The 26,753-nt window shown below is 40.8% G+C and overlaps 1 long non-coding RNA gene across 1 annotated transcript in view; it reads right to left on the minus strand.

Annotated features, from left to right (window-relative positions):
* The window catches only part of LOC310748043, a 39,280-nt gene that overhangs the window by 2,458 nt on the left and 10,069 nt on the right, over positions 1-26,753 (minus strand). Inside the window, exon 2 of the long non-coding RNA XR_014541070.1 lies at positions 3,878-4,016. This is a non-coding gene — a long non-coding RNA (uncharacterized lncRNA). The remainder of the gene's footprint in view (positions 1-3,877; positions 4,017-26,753) is intronic.

The following is a 26,753-nucleotide window of genomic DNA, read 5'->3' on the forward strand; positions in this document are numbered from 1 at the left end:
GAATGTGCAGGCGACCTTGGAATGGACAGCTCACGGAAGAACCCCGACCAGACCTAAGAGGAGGCGTGTAGTGGTGATAGGGGATTCCCTACTGAGGGGAACAGAAGCAGTGTGTGGGCCTGACAAGATGTCTCGGGAAGTGTGCTGTCTCCCCGGGGCTAAGATCCAAGATGTAACTGAACGACTGCAAGGAATCATAAAACCCACTGACAAATACCCCTTCCTCTTGGTTCATGTGGGAACCAATGACACTGCAAGCAATAGCCTCCAGAAGATCAAAAGAGACTACGAGGCTCTGGGCAGGAAATTGAAACAATTAAATGCACAAATTGTCATCTCATCTGTCCTCCTCCCAGTTGAACGACGTGGCCCAGGGAGAGAGGGAAAAATAGTGGAAGTGAACAACTGGCTTCGCAAATGGTGTAAACAGGAACGGTTTGGATTCTTAGATCACGGACTGCAGTTTCTCAAAGATGGACTTCTGGCAAGCGATGGGCTGCACCTCACAACGGTTGGGAGGAATGTTTTTGCCAAAAATCTCAGAAACCTCATCAGGAGGGCTTTAAACTGACTAATGTGGGGGAGGGAGACAGTGCTCCTGAAGGTAGGAGTCTATCAATTGATGAAGATGATCATCCAAATGTCATAGACCAAATGGAGCAAACAGCACGCAGACCTAGTGGTGGGAGGAAAAAATCCTTAAATAAGAGACACGGGGGAATGATTAATGGACTTCAATGTCTGTACACTAATGCGCAAAGCATGGGAAATAAACAAGATGAGCTTGAGCTCTTGGTACAGCAAACTAAATATGACATAATAGGCATCACTGAAACCTAGTGGGATAAGTCTCACGACTGGAATGTAATAATGGAGGGATACAATCTATTTCAGAGAAACAGACCAGACAAGAAAGAAGGAGGAGTGGCGTTTTATGTCAGGGATGTGTATACCTGTGAAGATATCCAAGATTTAGAACCTCAAAGCCAAAGTGAGAGCATTTGGGTCAAAATTAAGGGAGAGAAGAATAACAGTGACCTCATTGTGGGAGTTTACTATAGATCCCCAAGCCAAACGGAGGACATAGATGATGCCTTCCTGGAACAGATGGCCAAGCATGCAAAAGGAAGGGAGATAGTAGTAATGGGGGACTTTAATTACCCGGATATTTGTTGGATGTCAAACTCAGCCAAGAGCATAAGGTCAAACAGATTCCTCACTGGCCTTGCAGACAACTTCATTGTCCAGAAAGTAGGAGAAGCAACAAGAGGAACAGCCATTTTAGATCTGGTCCTAACCAATGTTGATGACCTGGTTAGTGGGGTAGAAGTGGAAGGATCATTAGGCGCGAGTGATCATGCTCTTCTGAAGTTTACTATACAGCAGAAAGGAGCAGCCAAGCATACTAGGACTCAATTTCTTGACTTTAAGAAAGCCGACTTCATAAAACTTAGGGAAGTGCTGGGTGAGATCCCATGGACAGTAATACTAAAAGGAAAGGGAGTTCATGATGGCTGGGAGTTTGTTAAGAGGGAGATAGTAAAAGCACAACTTCAGGCAATACCAATGAGACGGAAACATGGAAAGTACCTAAAGAAGCCAGGGTGGCTATCTAAAGAACTTTTAACTGAGTTAAGATTAAAAAAGGATGTGTACAAAAAATGGAAAAGGGGGGAAACCACCAAAGAGGAATTCAAACAAATAGCCAGCACGTGTAGACACAAAGTCAGAAAAGCTAAAGCACAGAATGAACTCAGGCTTGCTAGAGAGGTTAAAAGCAACAAAAAAGGCTTTTATGGGTATGTTCGTAGCAAAAGGAAGAACAAAGAAACAGTGGGGTCACTCAGAGGAGAAGATGGTGAAATGCAAACAGGGGACACAGAAAGGGCTGAACTCCTCAATGCCTTCTTTGCCTCAGTCTTCTCCGATAAAGAAAACAATGCCTGACCTGAAGAATTTGGAGCAAATGATTCAGCAGAGGAAACACAGCCCAGAATAACTAAGGAGATAGTACAAGAATACTTGGCTAGTTTAGATGTATTCAAGTCTCCAGGGCCAGATGAACTGCATCCAAGAGTATTAAAAGAACTGGCAGATGTGATCTCAGAACCACTGGCAGTCATCTTTGAGAATTCCTGGAGAACAGGCGAAGTCCCGGCAGACTGGAGGAGGGCAAATGTTGTCCCTATTTTCAAAAAGGGGAAAAGAGAGGACCCAAATAATTACTGCCCAGTCAGTCTGACATCAACACCAGGGAAGATTCTGGAGCAGATCATTAAGCAAACAGTCTGTGAGCACCTAGAAAGGAATGCTGTGATCACCAATAGTCAGCATGGATTTCTGAAAAATAAGTCATGTCAGACTAACCTGATCTCGTTTTTTGACAGAATTACAACCCTGGTAGATGAAGGGAACGCAGTGGATGTAGCCTACCTTGATTTCAGCAAGGCATTTGACAAGGTGCCCCATGATATTCTTGTAAAGAAGCTGGTAAAATGCGGTCTTGACTATGCTACCACTCAGTGGATTTTTAACTGGCTGACTGACCGAACCCAAAGGGTGCTCATCAATGGTTCCTCTTCATCCTGGAGAAGAGTGACTAGTGGGGTGCCACAGGGTTCTGTCTTGGGCCCGGTCTTATTCAACATCTTTATCAACGACTTGGATGATGGACTCAAGGGCATCCTGATCAAATTTGCAGATGACACCAAACTAGGAGGGGTGGCTAACACCCCAGAGGACAGGATCACACTTCAAAACGACCTCGACAGATTAGAGAACTGGGCCAAAACAAACAAGATGAATTTTAACAGGGAAAAATGTAAAGTATTGCACTTGGGCAAAAAAAATGAGAGGCACAAATACAAGATGGGTGACACCTGGCTTGAGAGCAGTACATGTGAAAAGGATCTAGGAGTCTTGGTTGACCACAAACTTGACATGAGCCAACAGTGTGACGCGGCAGCTAAAAAACCCAATGCAATTCTGGGCTGCATCAATAGGAGTATAGCATCTAGATCAAGGGAAGTAATAGTGCCACTGTATTCTGCTCTGGTCAGACCTCACCTGGAGTACTGTGTCCAGTTCTGGGCACCACAGTTCAAGAAGGACACTGACAAACTGGAACGTGTCCAGAGGAGGGCAACCAAAATGGTCAAAGGCCTGGAAACGATGCCTTATGAGGAACGGTTAAGGGAGCTGGGCATGTTTAGCCTGGAGAAGAGGAGGTTAAGGGGTGATATGATAGCCATGTTCAAATATATAAAAGGATGTCACATAGAGGAGGGAGAAAGGTTGTTTTCTGCTGCTCCAGAGAAGCGGACATGGAGCAATGGATCCAAACTACAAGAAAGAAGATTCCACCTAAACATTAGGAAGAACTTCCTGACAGTAAGAGCTGTTCGACAGTGGAATTTGCTGCCAAGGAGTGTGGTGGAGTCTCCTTCTTTGGAGGTCTTTAAGCAGAGGCTTGACAACCATATGTCAGGAGTGCTCTGATGGTGTTTCCTGCTTGGCAGGGGGTTGGACTTGATGGCCCTTGTGGTCTCTTCCAACTCTATGATTCTATGATTCAGTTCTGTTTTCAACTCAGGTTCTCCTGCTGAGGCTTTAAATATTTGGCTGCTGTTCCATGAACTTTAGACTTCAACTAAATACAACAGAACTAAGAAAATAATTACATGTGATAACTGAAACGGCAACCTGGAAGTGTGTTAAGCCAGTATATTGAGCAGAGGAAAGACAAGGAGACAGAGGAGTGAAGACAAGTAGAAATTGAACTGTCAGCATGTTGAACAGTACTAACATTTAAATGCACAGTGCTATTGTAACTCTTGAAAGCACACAGTGACAAAACAGCGAAGCTTGTTTAACTTACAAAACCTGAGCAGGTGTGCATCCTTCACGAGTGACAAGATGAGTGAAGGCAAGATCTACTCCCATGTTACCCTCTTCAGCAGGGATCACACACATTCAGGCTTTGATCCTCGAAGGCCGGCCACTGAAGAGCGCTGTGTCTAATGTATGCATATACAAGAGTCCAATTAATTCATGATGCTACTGTGTGCTGCAAACATTTGCAACCTGGTAATCTTAGAAATGGGATGCGGGTGGCACTGTGGTCTAAACCACTGAGCCTAGGGCTTGCCGATCGGAAGGTTGGCGGTTTGAATCCACATGGCGGGGTGAGCTCCTGTTGCTTGGTCCCAGCTCCTGCCAACCTAGCAGTTTGAAAGCACGTCAAAGTACAAGTAGATAAATAGGTACCACTCTGGCAGGAAGGTAAATGGTGTTTCTGTGCACTGCTCTGGTTTCACCAGAAGCGGCTTAGTCATACTGGCCACATGACCTGGAAAACTCTCTGCGGACAAATGTCAGCTCCCTTGGCCAGTAAAGTGAGATGACTGGACTTAACTGTCAGGGGTCCTTTACCTTTACCTAATCTTACAAATGTGTATATGAGATGTTTCTATACCAGGTGTTGTTGTTTTTTAAAATAACATTTTAATATAAAATATCACTTATTAATAAAGACCCTAGAAGGAACAATTTGCTTCTTCCAAAGTGAAGGATTATAGGTGGGTGTCAAAGGCAGCCTCCTTGTCATTTGAATGGAATCCCTTAGTTTCTGTTTGTAGAAGGAAAAAGAGATGGAAGTCCATGACTTGCCTAGGGAGTAGGAGTGGGGATGTGGCCTGTGTTCAGTGTCCTCTTTCCCTTTATAATGTTCTGGGGGAATGGACTTCCGGGTTGACGCCTCCGGCAATGGCGGAGCTCCTCCGATCGGGAGGAACTTGCTCCGTGAAAAGCAGGGTCTGACCGCCACGGCGAAGGCGGAGACCCACAGAAATCACAGGCGGGAGAAGCCTGTGAACTTGGGATTTGGCTGGCACCTCTTGTGCCTCCCCTACTCGTGGGGAAACCCTGTTTTGGGGGTCCGGAGCGACGTGGGGTGAGTGGCGCGGTGCTTTGAATCGACTGCTTCTTTCACGGAGTGAAGCCGCATTGCTGTTGCCCGAGAGCGCTGACTTTTTCCTGTGGACAATTGGACTTTAAACAACTACCCGTGAGTAGACTGGAAAATTTGGATCTTCAAATATTCTAATTTGGCAAAGTAGCGGGAAGGCTCTAAACAGGAAGTCCGCCTCCCTTTTTTGTAAATAGATTGAAGCAAAGGCATTACAAACTAAAGTCTCTGAAAGTTTTTGGATAAAGGATTAAAATTTCACTGGTTAAAAATATCAAACCCCCCTTGGAAGCAGGAGAAGAGGGGGGAAGCCGTGGACCTAGGGAGAACCTGCAGGAGAGAGGGAAAAGTAAACTACCACTGCTCTGAACCTGGGGACGGTCTGCCTGATGACGTTTGGGGAAGGTTCACTGACAGAACGGATTTGACAGATACTTAAAAAATTAGAAAGATACTGTTTCCATTGATCTCTTCTGAGTTTATTAAAGGGAGGAAAAATAACTGAAAATCGAAACTGTTTCTGTGACTGAAAGAACTGATACAATTTGAAACTGCTTCCCTCTAGAGGGAGCATGTGAAACTGTTACAGGAGTGTAACAGGGTAAACTCCAGCTGCAAGATAAAGTTCCTGAGAATCAGAGATTGACCTTGGACTATTCAAAATGCTGGTAGGAGAAGTTATTGTGACTGCATTACTCAAAATAAATCATTCACTTGAACAGCTGCACAAAAATGTAGATGACATGATCTTCAAACTTGACAGCCGGGAACAGAAAGTGACTAACTTGAATCAAAAAGCAAACAACAAGATGGACTTGGTACAGGAAAATATCTTGGCAAGACAAATGGTGGAGGAAAAGGAGAAAGATGCCGTTGTGAAACTTAAAGTAATTCAAGAAGGATCCTCAGTTCTACAGAGGCAAATCGAGGATTACAAATGGAGGCCCTGCATGATTGATTTTAGCAAAAACCAGAGCTTGAGGATGGGACCCTGGCTTGGACCGAAGAACGAAAGTTGGAAAGACCCCTTCATCCAGGGATTAACTGACATCTGGGACATGGGTTGGGGCCTGGAGGAGCTTGAAGCTGTGGGGGCCTATGGACTTGGAGGAATCCTGAAATACGTCCTGAAATACCCTATGGACCTTAGTTTCAAGTATGGAAATTTGGCTGAGCTGTTCAGAAGGAACAAAAGTTCTGTTTGGTTGGAGTTTTCCCGAGATTTGCTCCTGAGCATCAAAGAATATGAAGAAGATCCGCAGAAGGGACTTGGAAAAGAATTAAGAGCCTCGGACATAAGATCTCCAGGTTGATGGAATATATGGATTTGACGGAAAGGACTGGCAGAATCCGAAACCAGGGAGAGGAGAGGGTGGAGGAAGATTGGGAAGCTAAAGCTTATATTTAGAAATTTTGCAAAATTAATGACTGTTAGAAAAATCGTGGAATGTTATTATATGGATTTAGTAGAAATGTTAGAAGAAGTTAAGAATAGATAAGTAATTTAGTCTTAAAGGGAAATAAGGTTAAAAAATATATTATTTACAAGACAATAAAAAATAGAGAAAGATGGAAAGGATTTGCTGAAACAATTAGAAGAATGGGAATACAAAAAGGGAGATGTGAGGAAGTCAAGGAAATAAGGAAATGAAGGATAGAATATGGAAAAGGAGAAATGTATTTTAAACTGTTTTGTTTAGATTTATTTATGTGTTTAGCTTAATGCGATTGGGTTGGGGTTTATATTATTTGTATACTGTATTGTATTGTGGTGTTTTTTCATTTTTTTTGGTTTTTCTTTCTTTCTTTCTTTGTCTTTAAATTTTCTCTTTTCTTCTTTCTTCTTTTTCTGTAATCTTTAAAAGCAATAAATATTATTTTAAAAAAATATATAATGTGCTGGGGAATACCTTCCTCCCTTGGAATGATATGATGATCTCCTTTCCTTTTCTGATAGCATTGTTAATCTCAGTTTGTGGATTTTGACCACCGAGAGCTTAGTATCCCAAGGTTGTTGTTGTTGTTTTTCTAAAAAAATAATAATTCTAAAGTACATTGACAAATTTATCGAACACATTACCGTAATTAAAAATGCTAATAGTAATGATGACAAAGTTAAACAGGGTTGGATCCAGTCTGGCTGTTGTGTGAAGGGCTCCTTTCATTTATGAAAGGCAGCCCATTTCACCTGAATAGAGGAAAGAGATGCTTCTCCCTCACCACCACCTTCCAGAATGAGCTGAACTCCACTGAGCTTTGGAACCATAATTGATACTCAGGTAAATCCAATCTCACACTTAAATTTACAGTGCTGGATGCCACTAAGTTCTACTTAGAGTAGACCCACTGAAATCAATGCATCAAAGTTAGTCCCTCAGTTTCATTCAGACTGCTCTGGGCAACAGCTCACAAGCATTAAAATGTTTATTTATTTTAAAATCATATTTCATAAAAGAGAATTAGGCATATTATTGTCACCTAATACCAAATAGGCTGTTGTTGGTAAAAAATAATAATCCACATCACAAATAGACACATATTTTGTCGGTATTAACATTTGAATTGCAGAAAGCACCCCTTGGTTGTAGTTGTTATTCTTCTAATTAAAAGGAAGAGAATGCAATAAAAATACACATATAAATGGAACCCAGTGTTTGCTTGTTTGTCCGCTTGCTGGATCACTTTCTTTTACTTTTAAAACTAATTGTAAACAAATAAGGCACAATTCCCGTGAGAGGCTACATTTTCTAGATGTATCTCGCCTTTAGTGAAATACAAGATCTGCGGATGGTTGAAGATCGTTTACAAAATAAATGCATTCCATTATTGGTTGGTTTTAATCTTAGGGAAAGGGACGGATGGCACAGGCTATAATCTGAACTGGTCTTTATCTTTTAAATTACGAAAAAGGTGTACCACTCCTTGCCAGCCTCTACCATGCAAATAGCTATCGCACTGTGAAAGCTGCCAGGACATTAATCAGCCTGATTAGAATTCTGAAAGCAACTGGACACTACCAAATGAAACACAAGGAGGGGGTGCCAAAGGGAGGCACTTTCAGAGCAGCTTTCAGAGCAAACCATACCATGTACTGCTTCATTTTCATTTTTATCTGGATCTTGCTGACCCCTTCTTGTAGAATACTCTGTTCAACATTTCAAAAAAGAAAGAAAGCAATTAGTTAACAGAGAAGGATTCTACTAAAATAATGATGATGTGGTCTGAAGATTAAATTAAGATACTATTCTCATTAAGGTACAGCACATATGCTGGGCAAATCATCCATTATGTATCTCATTCCAAAATAATGAAGGCTAACCATTTCTTTTTAGAACTTGCTGCATCGTTAGGTAAATGTTTAGGAAGGAATGTGCCCATTTTTGCCCTAGCAAAAAGAGAAGGAACAGAGGTGTGAGATGTGATCAGTTCTACCGTTGAAACCAAGGAGGTCTGGCCTGAGCAGTGTCTGGATGGGAGACAATCTGGGGATCATAGGTAAACTGGAGGGAAGGCAGGATAGAAGTATAAAGAGCAACTGCAATCATATGGCATCACAACTCATTGCATGCAAGTAGATACTATCAATTCTAACTAGAGACCTGCGGGTATAGGGCGGTATACAAATTTAATAAATAATAATAATTAGATGCCAGAATCAGATGCCCAGCTGACCTTGTGTATACAGTATTTTATCAAGGAAGAAATGGACTCCCACTTTGGGACACAGGACCTTTTGGGATGCGACTTTGGTCTAGCATATGTATAGAAGAGCATGTGCTCACTGGAAATAGCTAATAAATAGCTGAATATTATTATTAGGCTCTTAATATTATTGGAAACCAATTAAAAGCAAGTAGATTAGATAATTTCAGTGCTTTTTTCTTTTTAAAAAATGTTAGGGGTACTCTCATTTTCCTACTTATATTGAAATACTGCCCCTCAATGAGGCCAAACTTAGATTCACAAAATGTTTAGGGGTATGCATCCCCCTTCGTCCCCCCAGAAAAAAAGCACTGGATAATTCTATGGTTTTTCTCATGTAATTCTGATCACAGATTTTAAGGATCATAAGTAACTTCACAATAGGCATTTAAAAGAGAAAAAAAATACAGAAACCATGAACCTATGATGAAATTCAAACAATATACCAAGTCACATCCATCTCCGTGTAACAAAACCTTAATTTTGAGTCCATCATTTTCATAATTGATATTTTCTATAATTAATTTTGAACTCAAATAACTTGGCCAGTCTGATTATTAAATATCCAAACAGTAAATATCACGCAACAGTATTTCAATAATAATAATAAAAGATTTAGCAATATGTACAAATCAACTTGTTCTTGGAACTGGGTTTTAGTGTATATTCGATATTTTAATAGGCGGGTGTATTCCTGCATGAGTCTTACAACACTTCAAATCATTCAGATGTTAATCTTTCCTTCTGACAGGCATGACAGGTGCCCCAAGAGTGATGGTCATATTTGCTAGCTGATGTTAAAAACAAATAGTCTATCATGGAGCCGACTTTCTAATTGGTATCCATTCCTGCCAGCTGACTCAGAGTAACCTTTGCAAGCACAAGCTGTTAAAAGTGCAGTCAGCTCTATCCATCTTACATTTAGTTCCATAAAAAAAGGTATCAAAGTGACATTCAGCCCAGGCCACAGCCTGGTTAGACTGAAGTACATGGATTAAACCCAGATTAGTTCTGTTGGTATCTTAGAGCTTCTTCCCACATTGCATTTTTCTCTGTGTGTACACATAAGTTTTGCATAAACATGTGCCTAAAATTGTAACAAGGAGCACGTCAGACTCTTGGAAATTAACCAAGTTCTTCTGGTGGTGGTGGGAGCAATATTGCAGCCCATTTTTCCAAGTCAGTCTGAGAGTTCAGAAAAATTACCTCATCTATCCTTCTCTAGAAGGGTGGGGAAGAGTCAATAAGTTGCAGGAGTGAATTTCAAGGAATTGGGAGTCCATTGAGTTTACTAAATTGTGCAAGAAATCATTATTGAGTTTATAAAGCAAAAAAAAAAAAGCTTGCATCTCGTTAAAGCATCTGGAATAATCAAACAAAGGAGGACAAAGAGAGGGAGAAAGAAGAAGAAAGCAAAACAAAAAAAATAAAATAAAAATGCCCCCAAATTTGGACTCCATTCTATTTGTTCTAATTATTCTACTGCTGTTCACAGAGTTAGCTGAGAATGGCTGGTAATTCTAGGAGTACTGGGGACATGGGTCAACTATGGTCTGTTCCATATACTGGCATATCTCGCTGGGGTCATTGGAACTATCGATTCTTCATTAATAAATTTGATAAAATAAACTTTGTCAACCTCTCTCTACAAAGGAGCTTTTTCTGATAAGGCACAAAACCCACTATACCAATACACAATGATAGAATTTTACAAATGTTTCCAATATATTGGTGGGGTACAACTATCTCGAAGTCTTTCATTTACAGTTCTAACACAGCAGTGAAGATCTTCCACCCCACATGCCCAATGAGGTTAGTTTCCAGCTGGAAAATCTGTAGTGCAGTTTGCTGTAAGTTCCCGTTGAGAATTGCTGTTTCCTTGGACAGCACCTTTTGATTTCAGACGGCATGGGCAAAGGAAGTAGAAAGGGACATGCTTCCTTTGCCAGCACAATTTGAAATCAAACCATGTGGTGGGGAAGGGGAGTCATCACCAGCCTTCATGAGAGATTGACAGGTGAACAGTTCCACCCACCTGTCAAAGTGGCTCTTGAGGATTGGGGGATGTCTAATCCAGCCCATCAGCTATATCCACTTCTGCACCCAGGCTTTTTAAATCACAGCAGGTAGCTCCATTTTTTACACCGAGCCCCCCTGCTTCCATGCTGGGTTGGAATTGTTTACCTTGTTTTAGCTGCTTGGTTCTGTATTGATTTTAAGTGTTAGCTGGTTTGTGCTGGGCTTTTTTTACATAAGTGATTTCTTGGCTTTACCTTTTATTGCGAATTGTATTTTATTGTCAATACGCACCACCCAGAGAACTTGGCTGGGTGGTGAGTATACAAATGTTATCACCATCACCATCATAATCCTCTTGAGAATCAACAAACGATGCTATGGGATTACAAATAACAAATGTGAAAGATAGGGACTAGTTCTGTCTTTTACTGTCTTTTGCTAGAGATGTGCAGACTGCACAATATAGGAGAAATGGAAATACCTCTAAATTTGGTATTAAAAAGATGTAAAAGAAAGGTGTGTTCTCCCCACCCAAAAAAAATCCAGTACCAATAGTATCTAACACCACATAGATTGAGCTAGATTTATCATTAACACAGTAGCAGATTTTAAACATATATTTTGGAAATGTCCAATATTCCATACAATATGGAACCTGGTTAGGGAAATGACAAGATATTTGCTACCATCAGACGTTTTCCTTTTGGGTTACTTAAAGAATTCAATTACAGATGTCAATTTGGTGGTTAATCTTTTTGCTGCTGGCAAGATCTGTATAGCAACAGATTGGAGAAAAAAATAATCCTCCATCTCAGAAAGGTTTAATAGAGTTTTGAATATTATAATACTCTAAATTAACATACTACCGAAGAGAAAGTAATGGGAGACAACCAAATCAGTTTCCAGAATGACAGATTCTATTTGAGATGCTCTGGAATAACAGGTTTCAGACAATGTGCCCCTTTTTTCTGTTTATATTTTACTGAAAATTTTCAGTGAGGAAATGAAGTGAAGGAAAATGAAAAAAAGGAAAAAGAAAGAAAAACATGAAATTGTAATACAATATGATATATATATAAGTAATACAATTATTCCAACAAGTGTAAAATTATTAACGTCATTATAATTTTCATAAATACATTCAAAATATCATTATATTTATCCATACAAAATCTGCATCTAAAAGCAATCCATTTGTATGTTGCAAGAGTTGTTGTAACGTCTATCCGTTTATCAAAGAGGGCCATGGAAATATACAATGAATCAACATCAATCTCTTGGCAGAAGTAAGGAGAGAGTCCATTTACACTGACCCATTGTCAAACCCCAAATAGTTGGTATATGGTTTAAAAAATATATTATCACCAACAATTTTATTTTTCTCCCCAAAGTAGCATTTATGCATTCTGACTTTATCCATAACAGGCAAAATTATTGTGTCAAGCACTGAGAGGTGTGTGTGTGTGGAATTATTTGACTTTTGATGAGCATGAACCTCCCATATGAACTATGTGCGCCATATATTTAGAAAATATCTAGAAATTCTTTTCCTTGTTCCTACTATCTTGAAGCGTGGTTGGTTACCACCTGAGATAGGACCTTCTCTGCAGCTGAAGTGAGATTATAGAACTGTCTGCTGAATAGTGATGTTGCTGAAAGTCGTCGTACCTGAACTGAATACAAGTTTATTGGCTCTCAATGCTCAGATGCAACACAAACTGGCCATTATTTCTCTCCCAAAAAAATTGTTCTGCAGCTCAGAATGCTGTAAAGTATTTTCTGTATCCACTTGGGAAAGTTTTATGCTGTTGGGTTTGTTTGTTTGTTTACTGATTTTAATTAATAGATGATTACTGCATAACTTTTTTTATTTTACAAGTCACTTAGAGAATTTTATTGATATAAGCTATAATAATAATTGTCACAATGTTTTTCAAAGTTTATGTGTTTTCAGAGAATGCTTTGTAACTGAAGTCTGTTAGGCTATACATAAAAAGAAGTAAGCAAGGAGGACTTTTCAAGCTCTAAGTATCAACGGGCACGTCAAGTGATGTCCCCCATGCATTGAGGAAGAGGTTCTGCAACACCGCACTTGCCTGATTAAGGTGTAGGAAGTGTAAAGGTAAAGGGACCCCTGACCGTTAAGTCCAGTTGTGGACGACTCTGGGGTTGTGGCATTCATCTCGCTTTACTGGCCGAGGGACCTGGTGTTTGTCCGCAGGCAGTTTTTCCAGGTCATGTGGCAAGCATGACTAAGCTGCTTCTGGCGAACCAGAGCAGCACACAGAAATGCCATTTACCTTCCTGCCGGAGTGGTACCTATTTATCTACTTGCACTTTGATGTGCTTTCGAACTGCTAGGTTGGCAGGAGCTGGGACCGAACAACGGGAACTTCCCCCCTCACGGGGATTCGAACTGTCGACCTTCTGACTGGCAAGCCCTAGGCTCTGTGGTTTAGACCACAGTGCCACCCGCTTAATGCTAAGCAAAGCAACCCATAGCATATGCAGAAGCTTTCATTACTAACTATGTTCCTCTAAGCTACATTTTCTTGACCTCTTTGTGGAATGCAACAACAACAAAAGGCCCCCCACTGAACAGTGAAGCACCCAGGATGATGATGATTGTGTGTGTGTGTGTGTGTGTGTGTGTGTGTGCATCACTATGTATTAGAGAGGCGTTCCCCCCCACAATCAATTCAGTACTAAAGTGCCTTAGGTTTTAGGGAATATCCCCTTCCTAGTTCTTATAAGAGAATTTTGCCACAATGCAAATAGTTGATGCAATGTTCTATTCATGTTTGTTTTTAATTTCTTTTTGTTTTTCCCTTTCTATGATTTTTTTTTTCATTTTTAAGTTTTTCTCTTTGTTGTAAACCACTGTGATATATCTTTAAATATTTTTATTCATAAATAAATAAAGATGGTCTTCAGGTTCATCTTGATTTTATTGGTTCTATGAATCATATTGCCCCATATGAATGGTTTCCCTTTTATCTGAACATTTTAATAATATCCAATACCCCCACACCCCCTATGGCTTTCATTGAAATGTTGCTGTTTTCCAAATGGCCCAGAGGCACGATTCTGTTTGAAACATCCTAGTATGGTGTTGTAGCAGATGCTTCACAGTGGGCCAAAAGGAAAAAAATGTTTAGACGGCTTGCCCTCTCATCAAGAAATCTTCTTTAAATGTCACGCATCATTCTAATTCTTGTCACACAACCCTTATCCTGCAGGATACCAATCACTCATAAATCAAGCCAAGGTTTTCATAAGGAACTGAGGTTATACAATATATCAAATAGGGTTTGCTGTGATAGGCGGCATAAATTGGCAGATGTCTTGGCAAAGTTAATCTAAATGAATCAGTGCCAGTGTCTGGTGTGCTAGACATCTGTGATTCACTGAAGGGTGGAGATCTGCTCTGCACACTGACAAGATGTTTGGTGAGAAAAATAAAAGGAAGTGGTTTATCTCATAAAAGATTGTCATCTGCTTTGTCGATTTAAATTTTTTTTTTTAAAAAAGAAAAGGATTCAACATGAAAGCTCCTCCCTCTAAAGAACGAAAAGCAAGCCTAAAATTCAGGCATTCCACTCTATCTCTTTTCCCGCTTTATTCCATCTGTTTCCTATAGAAGCATAATGTCTTTTGAGCAGCCTGTTTAATCACTCACGGGTTTGTCCTGTTGTTAAGGCTGCACCCTGACCTTCATTTGTCAGCTTCTGTGTGTCCCACTCAATGCATATTTCCCTCCTACTCCTTTTTCTCCATCACCAGTTTGCATTGCATATTATCAGCTCATTCTCTGCTTTTCAGAGATTGCTTTGTTAAAACCCACATGCGACTATCCGTAGAAGAAGAAATCAATGTCTCTTTATGTAGGTACTCCACCTGAGATTCTTTCTACTTCTGGGGGAAAAAAATCACAAGTTTTGTGTCAAGTTTTCTTCTGACATTCAGTGACCTTCCCAACCAGCTGGTGCACTCTCTCTCTCTCTCTCTCTCTCTCTCTCTCCCACCCCCACCCCACTTTTTCAGTAGTTTCTTACTTGTGGGACAGAATAAGAAAACATTTTTGAAGGAGGGCACTGTTCTGCCTCTAACAGAGATTTGATGAGTGTTAATCCCAATTTATTTAGTCATGTAAGATTTGCACAATGTTATTAAACAAATAGCTGCAATGGGCTACCTGCCAGGGCCCCAATGGATTTTTGGCCACTTTCACATAGGAGATTCTAAAATATGGTATTTATTGGGGGCAGTATCTGGGGCTCACCATTACAATACAAGGTGGTACAGGATTCCATTGCTATTATTTCTTTTTAGACACAAAAAAGTTTCCTTCCTGCTCCAAGCCCTGGTAGAGCTACAACCAGCAGGAGCAGAGTGGCAATGAGAAGCCTGTCAGAAAATAGTATTATTCAACAGGGCCTTTGGCGTGTGTGTGTGTGTGTGCGCGCGCGCTATCATCACTGGGCAGACTTGTGCCCAGCCTCCAGACACTCTGAAATGGCCAAAAGGTATGGACAGAATGCTTCAACCCATTGCGAATAAATATACTCATACCATTTCTAAGACTGTAATCAGTGCCTTTTTTCTAAAAAATATATGTTATGGGGTACTCTCATTTTGACTCAAGAAAACCACCATTTTATAGTTCAAATCGGGGAAAATAAATACAGTAAATAGACAAAAGTACAAAGAACATGCATTACCTCATATAACACAGCTGACAGCTCACACTAACTTCCACATTGGCATGAGGTTTTGTGCACTAACATCTTCCCGATTCCTCTGCTTGCTGTTGGTGTCTGTCGCCAGATGTCGTCCTTTCAAAAACCATGAATTTACATACACTGAAGGCTTAAACAAAGGAGGGCCTACCGATTTCATAAACATTAAGTTGGCTACAGGGTTTAAATGCAATGAAGCTCTTGTTGGAGTCAGTATTAAATTCATCTGAGAGAAGCCATGGTCACACTCACTTGTTGAAATTGGGAAGTACTTGATTGTGTTTAAAAGAGGCATAAGAGATGATGGAATATTATTTTCTGAAAGGTACTCAGAAAAGTAGTTTTAGTATCTTCTCCCATTAGATTCACAAAATGTTTAGGGGTATGTGTACTCCTGGGTCCCTCCAGAAAAAAAGCACTGACTGTAACCAAGCTGAGCATCTGTTACTGAAGCAATTACACATTCTTGCAATTGCCTCCACTTCTCTTTCCTTCATCCATGGTTTCCTGTGTCAAACTTTAAATGGTAAAGTCCTTGGGGGCAGGGACCAGTTAGTTCACTTGTACACTATAAAGCACCATGCATCATCATAAAGCACCATAATAATTTGTATGTAGGCTTGTAACTTTAGCACTGTGAATACATAAATCTTATTCAAGGCTACAACTTGCTTTTTATTGTGAGAATGGATTCAGATTCATTCTGATTCTGTGGACTGTCCTTCTGAAAATTGGCTGCCCAGATAAATTTGTAAACATCATTCGGCTCCTCAATGATAATATGATAGCAACAATCACAGATAACAATGGCTCTCAAAGAGAACCATACACAGTGGGATCAGGTGTTAAGCAGGGTTGTGTTGTTGCCCCAACTCTATTCATTATTTTCATTGCCATGATCCTACACTTTGTCGAAGGGAAACTCCCCACTGGAGTAGAAATCATTTTTTGAACAGATGGAAAGCATTTCAATCTGAGCAGGCTGAAAGCAAAGAGTAAGGTTACCGTAACTTCCGTCATAGAGGTTCAGTATGCTGATGACAACGTAGTGTGCGCACGCTCAGAGGATGACCTCCAAACTATCCTAAATATCTTTGCAGAAACTTACAAAAAGCTTGGCCTATCATTCAACATCCAAAAAACCAAAGTGCTACACTAACAAGTACAAAATAACCCCTCTGCAGCGCCACAAATCCAACTCAGTGGTGTAATGCTGGAAAATGTCGATCACTTTTCCTACCTAGGCAGTTATCTTTCCACAAGGGCCAACACTGATGCTGAAATCCAGCATCACCTGAGCTCTGTGAGTGCAGCTTTCTCCCGATTGAAGTGCAGAGTGTTTGAGGACCGGGACATTCACCGGGAAACCAAAATGCTTGTTTATAAAGCTATTGTACTACTAACCTTGCTATATGCTTGTGAAACATGGGCCACTTATAAACGCCATCTCCAGTTCCTCAAAAGATTCCACCAACAGTGTCTCCAAAAATTTTTACACATTACTTGGGAAGACAGGCGAACTAATATCAGTGTACTGGAAGCAGCGAAGATCACTAGTGTTGAAGCGATGATTCTTCAACACCAACTTCGTTGTACTGGTCATGTTGTGCAGATGCCTGTTGGTCGTCTTCCAAAGCAACTACTCTATTCCAAACTTAAAAATGGAAAGCATAATGCTGGTGGTCAACAAAAGAGGTTTAAATACTGTCTCAAGGCAAATCTAAATTTTTTTAGTATAAACACTGACAAATGGAAAACACTGGCCTGCGAGTGCTCCATTGGAGAACAGCCTTTACCAAATGTGTCATGGGCTTTGAAGACACTCAGACTCAGGACGCAAGGGAGAAACATGCTAAGAGGAATGCACACTTGGCAAATCCACACCATGATCAACTCCTGCCCAGAAACCAATGTCCCCACTGTGGAAGGACACATGGATCCGGAATTGGTCTCCTCAGTTACTTATGGACTCATTGTAAAAGCTGTGTTTATGGAAGACAATCTTACTCGGCTACAAGTGATCGCAAAGAAGAATACCCAGAAATGTAATGAAGTGATGAACGATAACTGATGGTTAAATCCACAATACAAATCTATGCATCTCACTCATACTATGCAGATATTCAATGTCTTGTCCAACAGCTACTCCACTTTAGCTCATGATAAAGCTTGATCTACTACAAACAGTGAATGTGAGCCTTACAGGGTTGAATGCTTTTGCATGACCATCAGTTCTCAAGACTTGTCCCAGTGCTCTTATTTACTCAGTGCAAGTGAAAGGCTCTTTTCTATAGGCAGCCAATTAGAGTTCCAAACTGAGCAACACTATCCTAAGAATATTTCTTCCAGGTTCCTTACTACGTGTCTTTGAAACAAGTAAATGTGTGTATGTGCAGGGACTGAGGAATCCACTGAGACCTACGCCATGGCTACCCAATTTTGATCTAAGTTCCAAGCTTAGTACATGCGAGAGCCAGGGCTTGGGAATTTTTCACTGCTGTGCAAACGTTTAGGCACAGAAGGCATGATCAATACAACTCAGAGCAGTGCATTCTAATGTTCTGATGTGGTGTGCACAAGTGTGTGATGTTGCCCTCCAGTTGTTGGTCCATAGAGATGATAAGTTGGTACAAGCAGTGGATATGTTACCATTTCTTTACTCAGGCAATAAAGTCCTACATTTCTGAATGTGAAGGACCCAGTCTTTAGTCCCAATTCCCTAAGAATGTGTATTATTTATCTGTAGCCTGCAGTGCTAGGTTCTGTTAATACAGGTTTCTGTTGAGTCTCACTTCTTTGATTTATTATATGCTGAGTTGTAAGTTACATACTCACTTGCAGTTGTGGCTGGCGAAGAGGTGAGGTGGGTTGCTTTTGTAATATAAATAATTTGCAAGGAGCAAAAGCCACTGGCATAAATCCTGAAACACAGATCCTCATTCCTATAGTATGCAACAAATTTCCAGAAAGCTGTAGCATAATATGAAGAAATCTACAATCTCAAGGGATGTTCATAGGTCAAGATGAGCAAAACGATGCATTAAATAGAGCCAAATAATCCCCTGGTTTGGTTTTCCGTTGCACACTAAGAACTAGGTTTGAAGCATGAATCATAGATCCCAATCCTTTTATTATATTTCATTACTGAAATAGAAAGAGAGCTTCATCATGTGCTCAGCATAAAAAGCAAAGTAAATGATAGGAAAAATTAACCAGGAGATGAAGAAAGTATGGAGAGATTCAGATAATCACACTTGTGAAGTGTGTCTGTCATGATTTTATTAATTAGTTTGGTGACCAGAACAAGAATATAAGAGGAATGGCATGTAAAATGGGTTGAGCTTGGGCCACATTTTATTTAAGCAAACATTCATACAGGGAATGAACAGTGTAGAGAACTAGCCTAAATGAGCCATGCCCTGTCCAGAACAGGGGGCACTACAGGGTAAGGACCCCTTTACCTGGCCCTACAGATGGGGAAGAAATTCAGTTTTGTTTTCATTCTAATGAGAAACTACCTAATTCATACTTCTTGAATCAATACATTGTGACGTTTGCCTCCTAGGTGGGTCATAAGGAAAGGGTTAAATGAGTGTGATGTGATTGGCCAGTGGGAATGCAAGGGAGGAGTAAAAGTTAGTGTGGGAGGTTTTGAAAGTCAGCTGAGGTTTGGGGAGTTGAAGAAGGAAGAGGGAGGAATAGGCAGTGGGTTGGTCGAGTTGTATTGTGAGAGAGTGAAAGGAATTGTCAGGTGGAGTCAGATAGTTAGTTGGGAATAATCAATTTGAAGTTGTTAGGAACTAAGATCTAAGAAACTGACAAGAAAAATTAACTGAAACCATAAGCTTGTTCCTGCATTTAAAAATAAACTTAATTATTTGCTAATGTTAACAACTGTCTGGGCTCCGTGTGTCCCTGTGAGATATGGGGTGGTGGCAGTGGAAAAAACAATCGCAGTGGTGGCACAGGGTCAATAGACCGTCAAACGTCCAGGGGCCCTGTGTGTGATCGCCACATACATGAGCCGAAAAAACAGCTATCCTTTGAAATTCACACTTCTGTGAATTTTGCAGTGAAGTTTGCCAACCCAACAATGTGTACAGAAATGCATTATATTAGGGGAAGGTGTGAATAAAAGTGCATATTTTGTTGAAGATAGCAAACAAAAAAGTTGCATTAGTTTGGAGAAGCTTGATTTCTCAAAAATGCATATCTTAATCAAAAGTTTGTTGAAAATCCTTGTGGGCTGTATACAGGTGCTATGTATTTATATTTATTTATTATTGAATTTATAGACCACCCTATACCCGGAGATCTAAATAAACCACCCTATGGACATACCTAAAACAAGAGCTGAGAAATGATAGGAAAAACATACTGTGTTCATGTCCTACATGTGGGCATCTCATAGGCATCTGTTGGCCACTTTGAGAAAATGATACTGGACTAAATGGTCCTTTGGCCTGATTCAGAAGGACTCCGCATATGTTTTCATGCATATACAGGAAGGCAATACCTGTTAGAGTCACAAACACCTCTATGGGCAAGAGCTAAATTCTTGAGAGGAGACTGATGCAACTACAAGAAAGCAAGCTCTGTTTGAGTCACCAACATCACTCACACCCTCTTTTTCTTTTTGGATATCTGGACATTCTGCTTTCATACTGCCATTGGTTCCACCATAGGATTCATAAGCACCAACCTGCTTGCAGCAATATATATTATACTGGCAGGTAATCACATTTCAGTGAAAGGTTATGCTAAAGCAAAATAATTGCTCCATGTGACCTTCCCATGTATGTGGCTTGAGGGATCATTTTTCAAAGCTGTCTGCCTTTGAGTAATTGCAGCATACATTAGGCAGCAATCACTCCATATCATCGGAAGACTTTCCCATTGATATATATTATTCCTAGTGTCACCCCAGCTGATGTATAATCAATTGCAACTTAACTATGGTTGTGGAAGATAAGCTTGCTAAGCCATTGCAAAGATGGAAATGTTCAGAAGCAATCACCGTGGTTCTGCCCTTTCTCCTCCTTCCATCATTAGACTTTCTAGGTTAAACATGGAGTCATACGTGCTTTTTTATGATATTGATAGCTAGATACAATTTGGTAATGACATCTGCAGCTAGGTAAGTTCCTTCATTAGGTGGCCAGGTGAAAAAGAGGGCAGGGCTCCTTACAGCTGTTGAAACTGAAATTTCTGGGACCCTGTAGGAATTTCAGCTGAGATTACCTTGGCATATAAACTGTTGATTCCCTTACTGCTTAATCTCTTCATTGTGAATGCTGCTTGCTCTTTGTGTTTGCGATTTTTGCAGCTTTTATTAGTACGATTGTTTGCATTGTAAAATGGCTGGATCACTGCTGCTTTTTCTGCTTGCTTTGTCTGTGGATCCTTTGCATAGTAGGTATAGTTCAGCTATGCAAAAGCCAGAGGTTTCTACACTTTGGTCTCTCCATCCAGGCAAACAAGAGTTCAATGCAGGCAAAATAACTGTGTGAAGTGGAGCAGGTGAGGGGTGTGGTCTGGCCAAGGGAGGCCCAAGGGCCAGAGAGAGACAGAGAGGGACCTGGAGAGTTGCATTTGATCCCTGTTCCTGCCATTCCCCATCCCTGCCATCTGGACCCAAGGGTGATGGTGGTGGTAGACAATGGTGAAAAGCTCATGAGGCCCTGTAGGCTTCACCTTGCCTATTCCTTTCCAGGAAGACTGGGGCGGGGGACCTTACTGGTTTCACACTTCAACTCACCTTCATGATAAAGTGCAAAGCCTCATGGGTGCTGCAGGGGGCGCCACAACTATGATGTAGAATGGAAGGTGGGGGTGTCAAATTTTGGTGTCACACAGGGCACCACTGAGATTTGAGACCCCAAGGTCTGCCACTGAAGTAATGACTCACATCTGCCATTCATGGGTGCTAAATTCTGAGCCAAGGTGGTGTCTTCTAGATGAGAAAAGGGAAGGAATCTCAATTTTACCTCCTTATTAATCTTCTGTCCACAGTAACACAGGGAGGTGATATTGCTGCAGATCCCCTCAGAACCCACGTTAAAACAGCTGTGGCCTTTATTCACACTGTAAGTTTTGTTTCCATCTTCATTCCAACTGTGGTGGCAAAACAGATTATTCTGTGGTGGCTCCACTAATTTTGAAGTTAATCTACTCTTCATGGTAAAAGATTGGGAATACTAACCCATAAATCCTGTAGAATTTATTGTGCAGTTCTTGCTGGACTGAACAAATGCAAAATTGTTATAATTAATTAATTTTATATATATATATATATACTACCTTTCACCCAAACACCACAGGGTGGTTTACAATGTAATAGCCCCAGTGAATAATTCCATATATGAATGGTCAGAAACCTGTCAAACATCATCTTCATTACTAAGCACAGAGTCAATCCTACTTATGAACAACAGGAGAAACCTTTAGACTTAAACTCCCGGGGAAATGCAATACATGCTGGGGAAATGTTATATGGAGGATATCTGGACATCTTTGTTCTGAAAGGCAACATGTGATTCTGCTGATTGCATGTCTTGCTTGACTGTATGTCTAATGCTGTGCAAAAGTCTCCTAAACATGTATATCCCCAGAGGGCTGCCTCTCATGTTTCTGTCTCAGTGTTCATGCCAGCCGTGAACACTTTTGCCTGAGTGCTGCAAAAGGTTGCCTCAAAAATTAACAGTGTAATATATCATAGGATGCTTTTTTAAAATTTATAGACAGAGAAAGATGGTGGTCATTCTCTTTGCTTTCTTAAGCAATTGAAACATTGTTAATGTTTTAATTGCACCTCAGGTAACTGACTCTTTACTCTGATAAGTCTCCTGGACAGATGACAGATCATTGGGTTTGATGAGACTTGTGTGTGCATATGCTTTAAAGAGAGAGAATATAACAGATATCAGTCAGCTTACCAGGCTACAGGCAGTGCTTTAATTGAACAGATATGTGATCTATTATTTAACCCCAACAGATTAGGCAGTGTATCAAAGGAAGTAGACACCTGTATCCTGTTGCTTAGAACAGATGACTTGTGGATTATCTACCAGAGGGTGGGGCAGAATGTATGCTATGCTGGGGGGGGCAGTCAAAACCATGTAAACGATTTAAGACCAGGATCTCAATGACATTCAAGTGCCTCTCTGTGCTCACACTGAAGTGTGTTATGGACTCTGATGAAATGTGTGCATGCACCAAGGATTGTAGGATATTGTCAGGACCACACTAGGACTGTGGCTAGCCATAACCAAATCTAAACTGAGAGGGGGTGTATTGAGCAACCAGGGGTCCTGGAGGTAAATGGATGGAGGATGGATGGTGGCTAATGAATTGAGGTTGAATCCTGACAAGACAGAAGTACTGTTTTGGGGGGACAGGGGGTGGGTGGGGGTGGGGGATTCCCTGGTCCTGATTGGGGCAACTGTGCCCCTGAAGAAGCAGGTGTGCAGCCTGGGAGTCATTTTGGACTTACAGCGTTCCATGGAGGCTCAGGTCAATGCTGTGTCCAGAGCAGCTGTCTACCAGCTCCACCTGGTATCCAGGCTGAAACGCTACCTGCCCACAGACTGTCTCACCAGAGTGGTGGTTCCCTCACCACGAGAAGCAAAGTTACAGGGAACCAGGCAGAGGGCCTTCTCGGTAGTGGCACCTACCCTGTGGAACACCCTCCCATCAGATGTCAAAAAAATTAACAACTATCTGACGTTTAGAAGACACCTGAAGGCAGCCCTGTTTAGGGAAGCTTTTAATATCTGATGAATTATTGTATTTTAATGTTATGTTGGAAGCCGCCCAGAGTGGCTGGGGAAACCCAGCCAGATGGGCGGGGTATAAATAATAAATTATTATTATTATTAACAAATTGCTGGATGTGGAATAGGGCAACTGAAGACAATCGAGAAAACTCGCCAAACTGGGGAGCAAGAAATTAGATCCTAATGTATAACAAGCAGAGTTTGGGATGTGTAGGAAATAAGGTTTCCTCCCCCATCCAGAATTCTATTATTATTATTATTATTATTATTATTATTATTATTATTATTATGTTATTAAACATCTTTTCCCCTTCTCCATTCATTCCTCAAAACCACATTTGTTTCATGATGCATACATTCATTCCATATGCTCCTGTTACTTACACCAGTTTTCATGTATTTCTTTTTCTTCTACTGAGTTTTTTTTATATTTGCCATGCAGCTACTATTCTGGTGAGGATGTGTGTATGAGCTGGCTGCTCCCCTGCCCCCAAAATATTCCAGAACAATATAATGTGTAGGGCATTTTGGGGAAAGAAAATGGTAGGAGGCACCATGAGGCAGCCACTGACCGACCAGTCCTCCATTTCTGCTGGAGTAAAGTCTTCACCTCTACCCTACCTAGTCTGGATAGGTACGGATAAGAGAAATGAACAAGCAACCCATTCAGGCCTGTAAGTTACCACACTTGTTTCAGATATGTAAAAACTGAACAGAAGTATCCCCATTCAATTCAATGGTTTCATTTGTCCCCAAACAAATGTGCAAGCCTAATACTGTTCTGCTAACAAAGAAAGGTCAGAGAAGGCTAATGACTATTGTTAAATACCAAACCTGGCCAATCCAGAGAACGTTAGACAGTAGAATTTTTCACAATGGTGTTCCATATGTCAAGGAGGTTTTAGGGGCTAAACAGAGAAAGTCCCAGGAAACAAGAGTCCTGGTTCAATATATATCTACAAGCAACACGGTGCTGCTTTCCCCCTATCTACATTTGTCCAAAATCAGGAAGAGGGAAGTGTAGCATCTCTCATCATACACATAAGACATTCCCGTACAACATATTACAACGGCCCAGTTTAGACTGATACAAGTCCATTGTTCCATCTAGCACTGCATTTATTGTCAATTCTGAGAAGTGGCAGTACTCTAGGTTCTCAGGCAAATGGCTTTCACTCCACCTGCTACCTGTTTTAACAGGAAATGTGAAGTAATAAATCTAGGATTTTCTGCATGCAAAGCATGTACTTCACAACTGAACTATTGTCCCCCATGATGCTGGCATGTCAGCAACCATTCAAACAGAGTTTCCACAGCGACAACAAACTATTTGTAAAAAACAGGCTTCTTGTTTAGCATTCAGTGTGTTGGGTAACAAATAAATACTCAATTTCAAGTGCTTAACTCAGTCGGAGAGGTGTAGCCTGGGTCAGCCTGAACCCACTTACAGCTGAGCTGTCTGGAATACTAGAGGAAGCCTGGTTAAATTAGGCCATGGCTACCCTAAAAATGTAGAACCATCTAATCTGCTCCTTTCTCCCTCATTTGCAAATAATAACCCGCAACACCCAGACCATCTAGGAACTTGTAAGTATTTAAAGGGTTGACCAAGGCTGGGCTTGGGGCAGGGGCACCTCACAGATGCCCTTTATCCGGGGTAGCTAACCTGAGGTTCTCCAGATATTGTTGGACTCTAAGTCCCATCAGCCTCAGCCCATATGGTCAATAATCAGAGATGATGGGAGTTGGAGTCCAGCAGCATCTAGAGCCATCTAGATGCCTCATCTGTACCCTGTATGGTCTCTTCAGTGTTGAGCAGTTCCGCTGATGGTTGGTGCTGTTTTGTTCTCTCTGGGTTTAACTCACCAGTAGTTTCAGTTTAATAAAGTTTTTTCTTGCTTTTTTTTTAAAGATTCACTGGGGAGGTTTATATACACCCCCACCCCAATGAGATGTTGTCATAGACTAAAGTTTTTAGAAGAGGCCGCACTCTTGCTTAGATATAATAGTGTTTAAAGGGTTGGGAACCAAAGGAATGACCAACATAGGCACCAAGCGTGGGTCCGAAGGGACAGCATTGTACAGATTGGACGCCACCTCCAAGAAGGGGTATTTCCCATTTGGTAGGGATCTCATTTTGTAGGGGCACCCAGAAAATAGAAGCGAAAAGGTTCCCAGCTCAAGAAACATGGCAAAGGGGTGGGAATTTTCAAGGAAGAGCAGCTTGCCCCTCCCAATGGGCCAGGCATTTCTCAGATCTGAGACTAATAGTGATATCCAAGGAGCATGGACCAACATCAAGCCCCTATCTACTGGCTTGCACATGAAAGTCAAACCACACATTTCTCTTGAAATATCTCCTTTATCAAAATGTGAGCCCCAAACCCATTTAAAACACTTACTCATTTAGCAGCAACATTTTACTCATAAGAAGCTCCTGTAGAATACCAACCTACATTTTAATTAAGTTTTACTCAGTGTAGACTAGTTAAAATGAATGGGCTTAATTTAGTCACATTAATGTGTCTATACTGAGTAAAACTTAGTTGATTACCACCCAAGGCCAAAATGGTACAGTACTGGGACAAAGCTTTTGCAAAGCTGTAATATTAAATCAAGCCAACACTGTATTTTGCAAAAAGAGCTTTCTCTCTCCTTTTTCTTTTTTTGAAGAAAAAAAAAACAGAGATCACCACCAAAATTGGCCAAGGTTAGGAATGTGAAAGAGATCAGATCAGCAACAATTTCCACCCTCATCACTTGAGGTTGAAAGGAAGGCAGATACCTGACCTACATTTTAGAAAGTTTGATTCCTGGAAGTTTCTACAAAGTTTCCTGGGCTACACACTTTGTTTCATCTGAAAAATCAGAGGTCCTAAAATTCACTGGTGGTCACACCACACTGTGCAGATGCCATGACCTTCACTTTGCTTTGCTGTTCCCATCTTAAATGCAAGTTGCTCCATACAAGAAGAGCAAACACCATTCGAATTTCACAATTATAATGTAAGCTATTTGGTAAAGCCATTCTTTTGTTTCTCGTCCCCATTACTTTTTCCTCCTTTGCTAATCCTGAGAGAAAGTCAAATGAACCAATGTTTACTCTTTCCCAGCCCTCTTACCCTCCTACCGTCGTCTCTGGTGAATCCATAATGTTGGATCATCACATTCATTTCCATGGCAACAGGTGCTGATGCCATAAATAGAGGTTTAATTTCAGGATTAAGCAGGAGGCAAAAGCTGGATAGTGAATTGAAAATTCTTATTCAAAGTCAAATATGAAAAGATAATTGCAAGGTGTAGTACTTGCCTTCTTACATGAATAGTCTTTTATCCAAATAGCAAATATTCACTTTCTGGAACCCTGATCTTTTCTCAGAAGGGCATTTTTCTTCTTGAGAAATCCTGATTGGAGATGATTAAATATGCCACTATTTATCTTACTTTGGATTATTCTTGATTACATGATACCCATCTGTTTTTCCGTATGAGCTGATAAGCTAGTTTGATGTTATAATGCATGAGAAAGTGATACTTAATTATATGCAGAGG

The sequence above is a fragment of the Podarcis filfolensis genome (assembly GCF_964270895.1).
Source record: "Podarcis filfolensis genome assembly, chromosome: 1".
Taxonomy (NCBI): Eukaryota; Metazoa; Chordata; class Lepidosauria; order Squamata; family Lacertidae; genus Podarcis; species Podarcis filfolensis.